We start from the raw sequence: 12,824 nt of genomic DNA on the forward strand, positions 1-12,824 counted from the left end.
CTTGAATTGCTAATCACCTCTGGTTCCTGGTGTCAAAAATGCGAACGCCCGCTTTGTCTATGTGATCAAGAGGTGGTTAGACCTCTGTTTTTCGGAGACTTAGTCGGGTTCACAAGATTCAACCAGCTTCTTCAGATAGTGACCCAATAAGTACTTAGGCAAAATAACCCAGTTCTCAAATATTGTTATAGTCTAACAAAAAGAGTATAGTGCAATAGTACATTTACCTGTGATGATCCTCCATATGAAGTCTGTCTCATATGTTAACGAGGATCATACTTATGATCTCTGTTCTCTTTATATACCTTTTTACAGGGGAAGTTCCCACTGGTGCTGTAGACCTACGTAACCTTGGGCCTGTGTGTTAAATGGAAGCTTCCTATTATTACCATTTAAGGTCATGCACTACTGACTCTCACATTGCTGCTTCCGTGTTACTGTTGGCTGATTCGACTCAATCATACCAGCTGGTTGTTTCTACCACTGGAGGTGGCGTAGGTGGTATGCCAAGCGTCAGCTGGGAGAAGTCTATGATAGGTATCTCCTCGGCTTCTCCCTGTTGTCCAGTTTCCGCAGGTGCGGTCCATGGTTCCAGGAGGTCCTGTGTTGTTGTCCCCATTGCTTGATGGAGTGGGCAGATTCTTTTCATCTCTTGTCACAGTACCCTCCCCTATAGTGTCAGGTTTGCGGCCGGAGTCCGCACCTTTGGGGGAGGGGTACTGTCACGCCCTGACCGTAGAGATCTTTTTATTCTCTATGTTTGGTTGGTCCGGGTGTGACTCGGGTGGGAAACTCTATGTTCTGTGTTTCTATGTTTTGGTTCTCAATCAGGGACAGCTGTCTATCGTTGTCACTGATTGGGAATCATACTTAGGCAGCCTTTTTCCTTTTGTGTTTTGTGGGTAGTTGTCTTTGTTAGTGGCATTATAGCCTAAGTAAGCTTCATGGTCGTTTCCGTGTTCTTTGTTTTGTTGCTGACATTTATCAAATAAAATAAATGTACGCTCACCATGCTGCACCTTGGTCCGGTCATTTCCACGACGACAGCGATCGTCTATTTTAATTCCAGGTTGTAAGGCAACAAAATAGGGAAAATGCCAAAGGGGGTGAATACTTTCACAAGCTACTGTAAGCATTTAAATGTAAAGTCTACACCTGTTGTATTCAGCAAGTGACAAGTAACATTTTATTTTATTTGATCAAGCAGCATGTGTTTCAGTGTTTTGCCGTTCACCCAATTTACATAAAATAGGTAGTTCAGTATGTGTCATTTAGCTATTTAAGTAAAGTGTCTGATGTACTGAATATGCCAGTAGTTGTTTTATGTTTACCTATGGAGCATCCATCTTTTTAGCATTCAGTTTGCAATATCCAGTTCGCCACAAGCTTCGGGCAAACATTTTTTACTGTAGTTTTGCACATTGAACACAGTGGGAGAGAAGAACACTGTTGTAACTAGCAACATGCACGGGCAGCTCTGTTGATTCTAAATTAAAGAGTGCAGGTAGTGTTTAATCAATAACACAAATCTGTTGGGTCGCTGTCTGCAATTGAAGGATTAAGTCAGATTAATTCTACTTTGCTCCCATGGAACTACAGTCCAACCTCTCTTGACTGCAGTCTACATATTAAATCAATTATCTTTTAAATGGGTCAGGTAGGTCGCAGTGCGGCCCGTACCTCTGTATAAAACCAACTCTCTTCTAATGCATGCAAGAGCAATGCAATGGGTTGTGTAGCACACCTTGGCTTTTGAAGAGTAGTCTCGAGTGGAGCAGGGGGTTGAGCTAATATCTTTAAAGGTCATGTGTGATACATGCAATATGACTGCTCGATCCTCCTGTTGACTTGGTGGTAGTAAATTAAGTAGATTACGTTTCACCACAGATTGGCTACTTGTTTTGCATGGTGAAAGTATGCATTTTATAAAGCCTCTGTAGTCCCAGGTTGGGAGGAATAAGTGAAGGCTCAAGAATGGTTTTCCATGCAGGATATCGTTTAGCACATTGCTTTGTCTTCACGCATACTGTCCCTCAGTGCTTTAAAAGCTGTTTTATTCATCGTCAATATAGTTTTATTTGCTACTATAAAAAAGGAAAACAGCATAAGCTATTTATAAAGTTCTGGGGCTTCGAGTCGATGCATCTGTATCTGCTCGACATTGCTTTATACAACAGTGTATTTTCAATGGTTTTATGGGTTGACTTTTGTCATTTTTTTTATAATTGGCAAAAGTAATGCGTATGATGCCAGTTTTAGCCTCAGCTAGCTTCCAGTAAGTTTTGTGGTGTATTTTAGAATGCTTGGCCCCCCTCCACACTAGTAGGACCCTGACAGTGCAGGCCCAGGGTCTTCCCCTCAGGAGCTGAGCTGGCTAAAGGATGGCCTGCCTAGCTCTGCCTCAGCCTCTTATCTACCCCCGGCAGCAGCCCTCAGGCAGTGGAGCTGCTGCTGGGGCTCAAACACACAAACCTGTCCAGATGCTTGGAAGAATAACTGATGTTGCCACATCACGTCTAACACCTTTTGGAATGTAAAGAACAGCAGGCGAAACACTTTCACAATGTATGAGAATGAGATGAAAGGGAAATAACTTTATTCCAACGCTTATTTTTAAAGCCAGTGTGCTGTTGGCCCTGCATATTTAAGTCCCTGTGGGGTTTTCATACCTCACTTACACAAATACACATATGGATACCTTGCACCGAGTGGAATATTGGCATGTTGCCAATGACTTTTGCTATGTTCAAAGAACTCATCTAAGGACTATGGGGATCTGGTTTTGATACTCTATTTCTACAGTTTCAAGTTGGTGGTTGTAGTTGCAATACTCTCATCCTGTTGCTGTGTCGTTCTTCATTAAGAGTATTCTATGCACATACTACCTATATTTTCTGAAGAGACTTACGCAACTGCATTTTTTGTTCTTTTATTCCATGTTTTTGTTAGAAAATGTAACCCCCTTCTGCTCCCAGGTGGTCTATTTTCATAATGGATTTAAAAGCGTCTCTGAAAGGTGCTCGCCTTGGCTCAGCAGGGCTTGCATTTAGAACTATGTGATTTGTTCTTGTGCAACATTACGCCTTATTATTTCCTGCCGGCAAGAAACCATGGAGTCAGGGTCTGCCAGATTCACATTTAAGTCGCACTGTCCTGTTAGCTGGAGGGTCTGTGAATGTGATGACTGCGGCAGGACCAACGAAGCAGTCAGGGAGAGGGCCCCAGGACAATGCATTAACAATGTCTCCCTGTAGAAGTTTTGGGTATGTCTATGCTGCAGGCTCCTTCTGTTCACACACAAGCAGCCACTGAATAGCAGATGTGTTGGAGGTCTCCCTCAGTCCCTCGGCAGTATTGAGATACGAAAGTCTCCTTTGAACAAATGAGGCCCTCAAATAGTTGAACAACAAGAAACTTGAATTTCAAACTATATGGCTTGGTTGTGAAATGTATAGCATGTCAGCACTGAAGCAAAACCTGAACTTTTTCCAACTTAGGGGTATAAACCATGTAACTCTTCAAATGAATATTGAAATGTTAATTTCAGAATATGTGACTGTGAAGTAGAATTGCGCATTACCACTATTCTAGGCCAAGAACATATTCAGGGCTTGACATTCAGGTAAATTTGGCAGTGGCAAAACTATTTTCAGGCCTTGCCAACATTTTTTAAGCAGAATTAAGTCAAAACTTTAACTCAGGAAAATTCACTGTCTTCTTGGTGTATTTTTGGCCAGTGTATATTTGGCCTTGTGTTTTAGGTTATTGACCTGCTGAAAGGTGAATTAATCTCCCAGTGTCTGGTGGAAAGCAGATTGGAAACTACCCAGTTTTTAACGATTACAAGCATACCCATATGTTGCAGCCACAATATGTTTGAAAATATGGAGAGTAATACTCAGTGATGTATTGGATTTGCCCCAAAAATAACACTTTGTACTCAAATGTGAATTACTTTGCCACATTTTTTGCAGTACTACTTTAGTGCCTTGTTGCAAACGAGATACATGTTTTGGAATATTTATGTTCTGTTCTTCCACTGATGAGTGATTAGGACTGGCTCGCAGTCGCCATTCCAATTCATCCCAAAGGTGTTCAATGGGGTTGAGGTCAGGGCTCTGTGCAGGCTAGCCAAGTTCTTCCACACCGATCTTGACAAACCATTTCTGTGCGGAACTCGCTTTGTGCACGGGTACATTGTCATGCTAAAACAGGAAAAGGCCTTCCCCAAACTTTTGCCACAAAGTTGGAAGCACAGCATCGTCTAGAATGTCACTGTATGCTGTAGCGTTACGATTTCCCTTCACTGGAACTAAGGGGCCCAAACCCTGAAAAACAGCCCCAAACCATTATTCATCCTCCACCAAACTGTACAGTTGGCACAACCGAGGACAGACGATTCTTACGCATCACTCGCTTCAGCACTTGGCAGTCTCATTCTGTGCGCTTGTGTGGCCCACCACTTCGCGGCTGCGTTTCCACTTCACAATAACAGCACTTACAGTTGACCGGGGAAGCTCTAGCAGGGCAGAAATGTGACAAACTGACTTGATGGGAAGGTGGCATCCTATGACGGTCCAACGTTGAAAGTAACTGAGCACTTCAGTAAGGCCATTCAACTGCCAATGTTTGTCTATGGAGATTGTATGGCTGTGTGCTAGAGTTTATAAACCTGTCGGCAAAAGGTGTGGCTGAAATGGCCAAATCCACTAATTTGAAGGGGTGTCCACATACGTGTGTATATAGTGTACATCCTAATTTTTCTCCTATCACAGCCATTAAACTCTCAAAGGGATAGTCTTTTTTTTTTTTTTTTACCCCATCTACCAATAGGTGCCCTTTGCGAGGTATTGGACAATTTTCCCTGTTTTTTGTGGTTGAATCTGTGTTTGAAATGTCAATGTTCAACTGAGGGACCTTACAGATGTGCGAGGTACAGAGATGAGGTAGTCATACAAAAATCATGTTACACACTATTTCACACAGAGAGTCCATGAAACATATTATGTGACTTTGTTACTCCGGGAATTATTTAGGTTTACCTTAAGGGGTTGAATGCTTATGGACTTTTTTTATGTTGTTTTTTTATGTTGGTTTTATTATTAAAAACATAATTCCACTTTGACATTATGGGATATTGTGTGATGGCCAGTGCCACACAATCACAATTTAATCCATGTTAAATTCAGGCTGTAACACAACAGAATGTGGTAAAAGAAAAGAGGTGTGAATATGTACGTACGTACGTCTGTCAATTCTTTTCTGAGGTATTTGACACAGGGGGCTATTTAAACATTACCAGAATCTACAGGTTTCAGCTGGATAACCAACTCAAACTGTTGTTTTCAAAAAGATCTGCACTTCTTTTGTTTATGTAGGCTATATTCTCTTGTTCTTGTGTGGTATCGACCAATGGCAGATGATGGTACAGAATCAATTCAGTATTCCCAAAGCCTCAATGCTGTAGGACTAACCTTTCTCCTCTTTCTCTTCTTCCCCCCCACAGAAGACACAGCACTCATGAAAATTCTGAGGCCATTAGATGAGTGAGGCCCAACAGTGGATCCTGGTCGTTCACAATCAAAATTATCGGTAAGGCACCTTATCCGCTGTGGAGCTGTCGGATTACTGCTCATCTTCAAATCTAGCTCACCCGAGGAGCTTCCAAAGCAATCTTGATGTGCTTGGTGTTACAAAACAGCTCATAGAGTGGGTAACAAAATTGGAGGCACCGCTGGAATGTATGTGTAGCCTTTTAATATTATTATTTTTATCCCACATACTGTGATTAGAAATCACAAGGGGATACACAAAAAAATAAGAGTAGTATGTGAGCACAAAGCAAATTGCTAGCCCAGGAGGTAAACTATTAAGAAGGATTGTTCAACTTCTCTAACCTTAGTCATGGCTCAATTGTCTGTCCAGCAAGCCCTCCCCTGCAGCCCGGTCTCAAGGTCCCCTGAAGCACGGTCTCAAGGTCTCCGGCCATCACTAAGCCATCGTAATAATGACACGAGTCAGCCAAAGGTCTCACCCACCAGGCATCTCTATTAGGGTTGAATAGCGGGAACCGGGTCTCCAAACCCACTTCCTTTTCCCGGGATAAATAACTGTGAGAAACCAATAAAGTATAATAAATGATTTCAACGAACAGCATGTGAAATTGAACTGTTAAATTAGCTAATATATGATGTCTAAATCTGGCTTCTCTACGGCCTTCTCTCTGATATCTGCATGATCAATCATCAACGCTGAGGTGGGGACAGACAGCGCATCCTAATATTCTTTTATCAAAATGTTTGTTTTTTTGGCAGAAATGCCTTCTCGAACATGTGAACTTTCATGTGCCTTAATAACAAACCTGTATGCCATCTGTATATACGAATAAAAGTGTTAATTTACGAGCCTTGTTGGTTAAACCAAGGAAGAAATTAGCAACCTTTCCACTAGCCATGATTGCCTGATATAATGAGTGGGCTGGACATGCCGAGAGACGATTTTGGATTGGTCTGCCATATTGAAGGCTTCTGTCTATGTGAGCTCGTCAGTCTTTGTTGGTAATGCTGTTGGAACGTGGCTTTAAAAATATATATATTGTGTAGTGGAGCTGCATAAGTGTTGCTGTCCTCTTTCTGGAGGATCAAGTTTTGAAATCAGTGGAATTTGACTGATGGCTAAAGAGATGGAGAAAACACCTGTCTCCGGATTACATCTTCAAACTAAGGGAAACAGTGGTATGGCATCCCTGAAAGGGAGCGAGACGTGTCCATCATGCATGATGATGTATACAGGTAACATAGTCTAGCGTTAGCTAGCTACATTTTGAGATATTACACATTTCTAATTTTTGAAAGAAAGTGGTTCCATTTCAAGCTAAAGTGTACTACTAGCTAGCTAACAGTAGCTGTTTGGCTCCCTAGCTGACGTTATTTGTTTCCCAAAGCCATTTGCTTTTCTAGTCAACCAGGTTGGTTAGCTCCCAGCACTGTGGCATTGTTTGCACTTTGTTCATTGTTGTTTAACTAGCTGACGTTAGCTGGCTGGCTCGATAGCTAGCGTTACGTAACGTGTCTGATCTTAAACGTGGTTTATTGTTTAGCTAGCTAGCTAGCTAGCTAGCTATATGTCTTAAGCTAAAGTGTACTGTTAGTTAGCTAACGTTAGCTGGCTGGCTCCCTAGCGGACGTTATTATTAGTTTCCCAGAGTTGTTTGCTTTTCTAGTTAGTCTAATGTTAGCTAGCTAACATTGAACCTGGTTGGTTAGCTCCCAGCACTGTGGCATTGTTGGCACTTTGTTCATTGTTGTTTAACTAGCTTACGTTAGCTAATGTTACGTGACGTGTGTACAACACCCGTTGAATATGGCCGGTGTCAGTAAATGTCTGCTAAAAAGCGTAATGACATTATGGCCAGTAGAGCGGGTTAGGCTGTTTTCATGTAATCCAGGGCTTTGAATGCTCCGAGAGCGAAATGAGGTGGGTGGGGCTAAAACTTAAGAGGGTGTGTACAATGCTGAATGGGTGTAGAGAACGAAGAGCTCTTCACTAGATGCCAAAACATTCAAAGGCCATTTTCTCAAAAGTGAGTTTACAAGTTGATCAACTTTCAAAGCAGAATAACTTTCCCATTGTTCCTCAAATGCAGTGTATGACATAACATTTTGTAGCTCTCAGTCTCTACTTTTATTCAATGTAAAAAACACAATTTCACATTTTGCTACATAAGACCGAATCCAGGTGGTGAGTCACAAATGGTGTTCAATGGGGTTGAGGTCAGGCCTCCACACTGATCTCGACAAACCATTTCTGTATGGACCTTGCTTTATCCACAGGGGCATTGTCATGCTGAAACAGGAAAGGGCCTTCCCCAAACTGTTGCCAGAAAGTTGGTAGCACAGAATCGTCATAGAATGTCATTGAATGATGTAACGTTAAGATTTACCTTCACTGGGACCCAGTGGACTAGCCAGAACCATGAAAAACCGCCCCAGACCATTATACCTCCTCCACTAAACTTTACAGTTGGCACTATGCATTGGGGCAGGTAGCGTTGTCCTGGCATCCACCAAACTCAGATTCGTCCTTCGGTCTGCCAGATGGTGAAGTGTGATTCATAACTCCAGAGAACGTGTTTCCACTACTCCAGAGTCCAATGGTTACGAGCTTTACACCACTACAACCGACGCTTGGAATTGCGCATGGTGATCTTAGGCTTGTGTGCGGCTGCTCGGCCAAGGAAACTGATTTCATGAAGCTCCCGGCAAACGGTTGACATTGCTTCCAGAGCCATTTTGGAACTCTGTAGTGAATGTTGCAACAGACAATTTTTACAAACTTCAGCACTCGTCGGTCCTGTATTGTGAGCTTGTATGGCCTACCACTTTGCGACTGAGCCGTTTTCGCTCCTAGATGTTTCCTATTCACAATAACAGCACTTACAGTTGACCGTAGCAGCTCTAGCAGGGCAGAAATTTGACGAACTGACTTGTTGGAAAGGTGGCATCCTATGCTTTTCCAACAGTCTTGAAGGAGTTCCCATATGTGCTGAGCACTTGTTGGCTGCTTTTCCTTCACTCTGTGGTCCAATTCATCCCAAACCAGCTCAATTAGGTTGAGATTGGGTGATTGTGGAGGCCAGGTCACCTGATGCAGCACTCCATCACTCTCCGTCTTGGTCAAAAAACCCTGACACAGCCTGGTGGTTTGTTATGTCATTGTCCTGTTGAAAACAAATTATAGTCCCACTAAGCACAAACCAAATGGGATGGCGTATCGCTACAGAATGCTGTGGTAGCCATGCTGGTTAAGTGTGCCTTGAATTCTAAATAAATCACAGACAGTGTCACCAGCAAAGCACCATCTCACCTCATCCTCCATACTTCACAGTGAGAACCATACATGTGGAGATCATCTGTTCACCTATGCATCTCAGAAAGACACATTGGTTGGAATCCAAAATATAACATTTGGACGCATCAGACCAAGGGACAGATTTCCACCGGTCTAATGTCCATTGCTCATGTTTCTTTGCCCAAGCGAGTCTCTTCTTATTGGTGTCCTTTAGTAGTGGTTTCTTTGCAGCAATTCGACCATTAAGGCCTGATTCACGCATTCTCCTCTTGATGTTGATGTTGAGATCTGTCTGTTACTTGAACTCTGAAGCATTTATTTGGGCTGCAATTGTTTAGGCTGGTAACTCTAACTTATCCTCTGCAGCAGAGGTAACTCTGGGTCTTCCTTGCCTGTGGTGGTCCTCATGAAAGCCAGTTTCATCATAGCGTTTGATGTTTTTTGCGACTGCACTTGAAGAAACGTTCAAAGTTATTGACATTTCCCTTTTGACTTGACTGACTGTCTGTCTTAAAGTAATGATGGACTGTCTTCTCTTTGTTTATTTGAGCTGTTCTTGTCATAATATGGACTTGGTATTTTTCCAAATAGGGCTATTTTCTGTATACCAACCCTACCTTGTCACAACACAACTAATTGGCTCAAGCACATTAAGAAGGAAATTATTTCCACAAATTAACTTTTAACAAGGCACACCTGTTAATTTAAATTTATTCCAGACTACTTCATGAAGCTGGTTGAGAGAATGCCAAATGTGTGCAAAGCTGTCATCAACGCAAAGGGTGGGTACTTTAAAAAATCTATTTTTGGTTACTACATGATTCCGTATGAGCTAATTCATAGTTTTGTTGTCTTCACTATTATTCTACTATGTAGAAAATAGTAAAAATAAAAACTCTTGAATGAGTAGGTGTGTCCAAACTTTTGACTGGTACTGTGTATACTGAACAAAAACATAAATGCAACATGCAACAATTTTAAAGTTTTTACTGTGTTACAGTTCATATAATTGAATCAGTCAATTGAAATAATTTAGTTAGGCCTTGAACTATGGATTTCACATGACTGGGCAGGGGTGCAGCCATGGGTGGGCCTGGGAGCAAGACCCACTAACATGGGAGCCAGAACCAGCCAATCAAAAATAGTTTTTCCCCACAAAAGGGCTTTTTTACAGACAGAAATACTCAGTTTCATCAGCTTTCCGGTTAGCTGGTCTCACACTATCCCACAGGTGAAAAAGCCTGATGTGGAGGTCCTGGGCTGGTGTGGTTGCATGTGGTCTGCAGTTGTGTGGTCGGTTGGACGTACTGCCAAATTCTCTAAAATGACATTGGAGGCAGCTGATGATAGAGAAATGAACTTTCAATTCTCTGACAACAGCTCTGGTGGACATTCGTGCAGTCAGCATGCCAATTGCACGTCCCATTAAACTTGAAACATCTGTGGCGTTGTGTAACACCTGTCAGGTGGATGGATTATTTTGGCAATGGAGAAATGCTCACTAACAGGGATTTAAACAAATTTGTGCACAACATTTGAGAGAAATAAGCTTTTTGTGGGTATGGAACTTTTCTGGGAACTTTTTATTTCACCTCATGAAACATGTGACCAACACTTTACATGTTGTTTTTTGTTTTGTTCAGTATAGATATATACAGTGGGGAGAACAAGTATTTGATACACTGCCGATTTTTATCATAGGTACACTTCAACTGTGAGACAGAATCTAAAACAAAAAACTCGAATCACATTGTATGATTTTTTAAGAAATTAATTTGCATTTGATTGCATGACATAAGTATTTGATCACCTACCAACCAGTAAAAATTCCGTCTCTCACAGATCTGTTAGTTTTTCTTTAAGAAGTCCTCCTGTTCTCCACTCATTACCTGTATTAACTGCACCTGTTTGAACTCGTTACCTGTATAAAAGACACCTGTCCACACACTCAATCAAACAGATTCCAACCTCTCCACAATGGCCAAGACCAGAGAGCTGTGTAAGACATCAGGGATACATTTGTAGACCTACATAAGGCTGGGATGGGCTACAGGACAATAGGCAAGCAGCTTGGTGAGAAGGCAACAGTATTAGCCTTAGATTTAACTAATGAATGTTGGGTTGTGCATAAACTTCTAACTTGCACAAAATACACTTGCGCTCCTCCGCTGGCCACTCTCCTTAAAAAACAGTCCTTGGCTCTTGGAGTCCCAGGAAAAGCTAGACTACAATTGCTTGCAGGACCTTTTTTTGCAATCTCTTGTTTACTGAACGTTAAAGACCTCATCCAATAGAAGTCACGGGCAATTTGAAAGAGGACGCATGATGGTAGTAGGCTATAGCAGTTGTTTATTCAGACCATAACCTTTCTTTGTGAAGAGAAGTGAAAGCCGTTTGCATCTTATTGCAGTCCTAATTTATTCGATCTTGTCATTACAATGATGAAGATGCGGACGATAGAAGGTATTTCATTTAACTGTTGTAAGGAAGGAATGAAGCCACAATCGAAAGAAAGAGAAGGTTGGCTAATAACGACGTCGCACAACATCAGGGGAATTATTATGAATGTTAGCCCAATAATTACCAACATTTAAAATGTTTCCAAATCCTAAATCACTTTGCTGGCATTCAATTGTAACTTTGTAAGCCCCATGTCCTGCACCAGCATATCATGTTCTCTCTCAGCTTCATGGTTTTGAACGAGGTACGTAATTCCAGTCCATATAATACAGTAGTATACAATACAGTACGGTAACACAGTCCGCACTCAAAAAGATTAGCCTACTGGAGCTTTCATTTTCATTTGTTTACCGAAGGAAGCATGGCTACATCTATGGGCTTTTATGTTTTTCTGTCACACGTAATATAAAGGCACAATCATTTCATTTGGCCTTTTTTGGGCTTGGGCTCATAAAAAGTATAATTTATGGCTCATCAGGCTCAGGTAGCATCAGGCTTGAATTTTCATGCCGATCAAAGCTCTCGTCAAATCCAGACATATGTATGTGCTTTAGAATGACATTTCCGGTTTGGGCTGGAAATAGGTGATTTATTCTAGGGATGGAACATTTGAAAAATACCGGGAAAATATACACCCCTAATCTCTACCCCTGCCGCTCCAATTTAGTCAGACAAATCGCGAGTGATCCCAGAGGTCACTCATGGTAGCCCTCCCGTCCATTCGTATATACTACTAGGATATGGTGAACAACACCTTGCCAGCCTGCCTGCTTGCCTGCATGCAGTACTCCCACAGCTTTGGAACTCCATGTAATGCATCAGCGGGAGGTAATCGGATTTCCAATGACTACACAGGCAAATCTGCAATGCTAATGTGCTTAATAAAAGGCTCCCAAATAGGTTAAGTTGATTTAAAAAAAAAAAAAAATCCTATATGGAATTGGCTCACTCATTAGATCCCATTGAGAAGCAATAGGCTACATGCAAAAATCCCAAATAAATCTTATCAATTGCTACACCCCGTCATGCAAATATGTTTGTCTCACTGTGGGGGACGGGTTAATATGAAGATGGGCAATGGATTGAAATCAAAAGTTGCACTACGTGGTGCAGATGAATAGTTTCAACAGTGTGTGTATGGAAGCGGGTGCTGGGTTTTCTAACGACAGAAAACAAAGGGAGCAAGTGGAGATTAGTGTTTTTCCAGTTATGTGCGTGGTCGTGTGATGGCTCTTGTGAAATGGGTCTGTAGTGATGATACACAGCCCACCCTCCACTTCCCCAAATGCTATAAACATGATGATGTCACAACATGAGAGAACCAACATTGCCGTGTTTGTGCATGTTTATTTAGTGCCAACCTACACAAATTTTGGTCCAAAACAATGTATAAAGACAAAATTGAGTGTTCAGCTTGCATTATTGACAGCAACAGTTTTTTTGTTGTTGTTGCTATCTGCCAAACCTTTTCTCCTCAAATATAGTCATTGAATTCATCTTTTTAAATTTGTTCA

General features: G+C 41.7%; 1 protein-coding gene across 3 annotated transcripts in view; it reads left to right on the top strand.

Moving 5' to 3' along the window:
* Positions 1 to 12,824, top strand: part of LOC110501378 (PTB domain-containing engulfment adapter protein 1) — a 140,776-nt gene that overhangs the window by 86,661 nt on the left and 41,291 nt on the right. For 2 of the 3 annotated variants that reach the window (XM_021578903.2, XM_036958725.1), the window contains exon 2: positions 5,507 to 5,592. The gene's annotated coding sequence lies outside the window, so the exon portion shown is untranslated. Of the gene's footprint in view, positions 1 to 5,506; positions 5,593 to 10,805; positions 10,924 to 12,824 lie in introns of those variants that run through there. The other variant, XM_036958726.1, reaches the window with a different exon arrangement.

This window comes from Oncorhynchus mykiss, chromosome 22, assembly GCF_013265735.2.
Source record: "Oncorhynchus mykiss isolate Arlee chromosome 22, USDA_OmykA_1.1, whole genome shotgun sequence".
Lineage (NCBI taxonomy): Eukaryota > Metazoa > Chordata > Actinopteri > Salmoniformes > Salmonidae > Oncorhynchus > Oncorhynchus mykiss.